The 4,570-nt window shown below is 34.2% G+C and overlaps 1 long non-coding RNA gene across 1 annotated transcript; it reads left to right on the forward strand.

Moving 5' to 3' along the window:
• Positions 1-235: 235 nt before the first annotated feature.
• Positions 236-4,319, forward strand: LOC132680271 (uncharacterized). Its single transcript, XR_009610601.1, has 3 exons — positions 236-624; positions 1,198-1,300; positions 4,259-4,319. It is a non-coding gene; the product is annotated as an uncharacterized LOC132680271 (long non-coding RNA).
• The last annotated feature ends 251 nt before the right edge of the window (positions 4,320-4,570 follow it).

Raw genomic sequence — 4,570 nt, forward strand, 5'->3', positions numbered from 1 at the left:
AATCAGTAGATAACAATTGCCCACTAGCCATGATCTTTGTAGCATTTCTCTGTGTTTTTGGAGCTCTTCCTAGATTATTAAACCCAGGAAAATTGGCTGTTTCTCAGATGTAGGTCACAACAGTGCTATGAAATCATCCCAAGATTTGTGATCTCACTAGCATCACAATGGGTTCAAAAGGGAATACTGAGTCCACTCAGTAGTCTCCTATAACATACCTTAGTTTTAGAAATAATAAGACGTAACAGCAACAAAATGGTCTTAAATCATGATTTAATACCCTATATATAATACAAAGAACAAAAAAAATCACCAAGTCTTCTACATCTAAAAGTCCTTTTCACCTTTTAATACGGTTTGTAAAATTCTTGATGACAAATGGCTATATATTTGATGTTTTCATTTTTTGATGGCACGGCTATCAGAACAAAAATAATTCTCTTAAACACATAACATTTTTGCAAATACATAGTTTGCCCTGGCATCTACAAGCAAAATATTTAAACTGAGGCAAAATACTGCAGTCATTTCAATGGAGCATACTATACTGCGTGTTGCTGAAATCTCTCCCTAAATCTTGCTGATAGAAGACTCGAATGATATGAATATGAGATCTCTTTTCAGGTACTTGGACTTTTATGATGTATGTTTTCTGTACAAAATATTATTAGCTGTGGTTTGTTAACTTTTTCTCAACACATGAAATGTTGTCTAGAAATAAACCTTCTTAGTAATGATATATATTGAAATGATATCAAAATTAATGAAGTAAGATAAGAATAGATGATAGCAGTATCTTAAAAGGAATAGACATTTAGTAAAATTTATTTGGGAACTGAAATTGCTTATTAGCCTAGTTATTTAACTAAACTTAGCAAAGCAACCCAACACAATCATGCAAAAATCAATGCTATAATTGTGAATTTGGGATATTGTCATTCTGTGATTTTCCCTCCTATGACTATTTCTACCTAAGTGCAGATGTGAGTAAGTAAAAAAATATATATATAACTAGCCTCCATGATTTCAACAGTAATTGATAGTTTGTCATTTGGAGGTCTGTGTTCTTGAATGAAAAAAAAGAAGGAAGAAAAAAAGAAAAGAAAGAAAGAGAGAAAGAGAGAGATACAGAGAGAGAGAAAATATTTGTTAATACTTTGAATCTGCTATGACACAGATCCACTCTTTCTTGTCTAGGTTTAGTTAACAGCCTAAATATCACTGAAGGCACAAACACTTCTACAAAAAATGATCTTTATGTATAGAGAGGAAATGAGAAGAATCTTAGACAAACATAAATGTAAGTTGCTAGGTGTCTTAACCCTTAGTTACATTGTTTTAGCATTGGTATCTAAAGAAATTCATTGTTTTCTATTACTAAAATTACATATATGCATGTATTTAAAGATATATATATATGTTTAATAAGAAAATATGTAATACTTTTCATGAATAATTTTTATTTTAATGCATATGACTAAGTTAGAAATCCTTTCTGCTTGAAACTTTTAATTTTTTTTAAAGTTAATTTATTTTTGAGAGAGAGAGACAGAGTGCAAGTGGGGAGGGGCAGAGAGAGAGGGAGACACAGAATCCCAAGCAGTGTCCAGACTCCAAGCTGTCAGCACAGACCCCCATGCAGGGCTTGAACCCACAAACTGTGAGATCATGACGTGAGCTGAAGTTGGATACTTAACCAACTGACCCACACAGGTGACCACTGCTTGTATACTTGAATATAAATAAATGTAAACAAAGGAGACTAATCAAGAAGTTGTGGTAGTGATGCCATAGTTTTAACTATTTAGATCATTAATGACTTTCTACTACTGATGATTGGTTGAAAAGTAGGAAAATGCATAGAACTAAAACTAAACCTTTCATTTTTGGGACAGAGAGAGACAGAGCATGAACAGGGGAGGGGCAGAGAGAGAGGGAGACACAGAATCATAAACAGGCTCCAGGCTCCGAGCCATCAGCCCAGAGCCTGACGCGGGGCTCGAACTCACGGACCGCGAGATCGTGACCTGGCTGAAGTCGGACGCTTAACCGACTGCGCCACCCAGGCGCCCCTAAAACTAAACCTTTCAATTTCACTTTAAGTTTCTTTTACATCCAGTTACTCAAGTAATAGCAGACATTTCAGAATTTTCCATGTCCTTTGAGTTACAGATTGCTTCAGTTTTTGTAATATCTCACAAAGTTGTAATTTTCATGATGCAACATACATGGGTTTATGTATATGAAAAAAGAAATAAGGAAATAGGGAGTAACATCTTTTTAAATACTTAATATTTTGAAAAAAGTATTTTGAATTCATTGCTCTTTTACTGTTAAAGCATATATGGCTCTCTTCATGAAACATCATGATCATTGAGATCTTTCAAAAATAACTCCAAATTATATATTTAATTACTTCATGCATTGCTTATTATTTTAGTGAGCTTTAACACAGCTAACTCTGAAGTAAAAAAGAAATTTGGTTTAATACCTGGAGTAGTATAGCCAGATGACACACATACAAGGAAGATCCCCCTTAACAGATTTAAAATTTGCCTTGGTAGCTTGTTTTCGGATTGAGGAAGGAATCTTCATATATGAGGTTTATGTTGGTAGCAGTGCTATATTTGATTAAATGTGAAATCCTAATATTCATATTGGGCTACATTTATATTTGACTAGATGTCCAAATATTGCTTTTCATGTCTTGCTATTATTTATGCTATCATTTTTATGATATTCAATGAACTGATCAACATGGAGGGAGACATTACTTAGTGAATGACTAAATATGTAAGAAAAGCATGGGGTACAAGTAGCAAAAACAAACAAACAAACAAACAAACAAACAAAAACAGATTTTATCCAAAAGGCTTACTTTTCTCACCTGACAAGAAGATGACATTAGATAATTGCTAACATTAGGTGAGGGATCGGAAAATTGTGGCTCTGTGGGTCTCCTGGTTTTCTCCTTATGGTCACAAAACAGCTATGTGGATGTAGCAACTTTAAGTATTACATATTTATTCCACATTTAACATACAGAGGGAGTCTTGGTGACAGTGGAAGTACTTTGTGTGATGTTCCATACTCTTTTCAGGAAGTAAAAGGTTTCTCAAGAACTTCTAATCAATATCTGCCTGTATTTTATTGGCAAGAACTGCATCAAAGTCACACTCCTACAGTATGGTCTGGCCTTTCTAAGACCAAAGGAACTCTTCACAATACCTCAATAAAATCTCAGCCCTAATATCACTGAATAAGGAAAACAATTCTGTGGCTGGACAGAGATACTCTCTGTGCTGATGTGTATGTGTATGGAGGTGTGGGGGTTGGGGAAGTGAGGGTGTGGGAGTGGGTGCACATACACCTTTATTAATCATTTTAGGAATTTTGAGATTTTATTAAGTTAATGAGTTCTCCAGTAAGTCTTTAACTTAGTTTTTAATGCATAAAGTTTATGACATATATTATTGGCTCTTGACTTCATAGGTCACAGATTGGACCCAAAGAAATAAAAAAGCATAAAGCCCAGAGAAGTGGCAAGAATGTGCTAAATTTAAGAATGAAGTGGGGCGCCTGGGTGGCTCAGTCGGTTGAGCGTCCGACTTCGGCTCGGGTCATGATCTCACGGTCCGTGGGTTCGAGCCCCGCGTCAAGCTCTGTGCTGCCAGCTCGGAGCCTGGAGCCTGCTTCTGATTCTGTGTCTCCCTCTCTCTCTGACCCTCCCCCACTCATGCTCTGTCTCTGCCTCAGAAATGAATAAACATTAAAAAAAAAATAAAAAAAAAAAGAATGAAGTGACAACATAGATAAATGTAGATTATAGGAGCAATCACTTATTTTTTGCTCCATGAAACAGTAAAATCTATTTTACTAGGTGGTCACATTAGGAAATTACCTATAATTCGTTATTCATGTGCACTTTGGAAGGAACTTTTGTTACTTTCGCCATTTTAATGCAATTGGATTAATTTGACTATAGAAATTTTGCTTGTGAAATATCACTTAATTTCATAATTTTACTGCTCCATCCTAAATAGGTGTATGTCTAATAAATTATTCATCCTTCCATATAGAGAGAAGAGAAATCAAAAATTAAACTCTTTGTAAATAAGTGTTTTTCTATTGTCTTGAATGTTTTTCTCTCTAACTCTAAAACTTACATGGATGTAAACATTAGTAGACTCTGCATAGATGTTTTAAAGATTCTTTAAATTATTAAAATATAATTTCCCAAATGATATTTTTTCTTTAGTCTACAGATAATCTCAGATCTGTGGAGGCAGAAGAGACTGTTCTGAAGAGATGAAAGGCTGCATTTATAAAATGCTTTATTTTAAAGTCAAATACAAATTTGAAATGTGAATACCAATACTACTTATGACAGTCTGGTGAATTGAATTTATTGATTTCTTTATATGCTGGTCCTTTTTTTTTTTTATCTAGAATATAATAACCACCTTGTACTTACATTCTACTTTTAGTGTGACAATTGAGACTTGATCTAAGCACTTAGCATACATTAATTGCTAAATCTGTTTCCTTCATCATAATTTTGAAGTCCTTA

This window comes from Panthera onca, chromosome A1 (genome assembly GCF_046562875.1).
Source record: "Panthera onca isolate mPanOnc1 chromosome A1, mPanOnc1 haplotype 2, whole genome shotgun sequence".
In the NCBI taxonomy this organism is placed as follows: Eukaryota; Metazoa; Chordata; class Mammalia; order Carnivora; family Felidae; genus Panthera; species Panthera onca.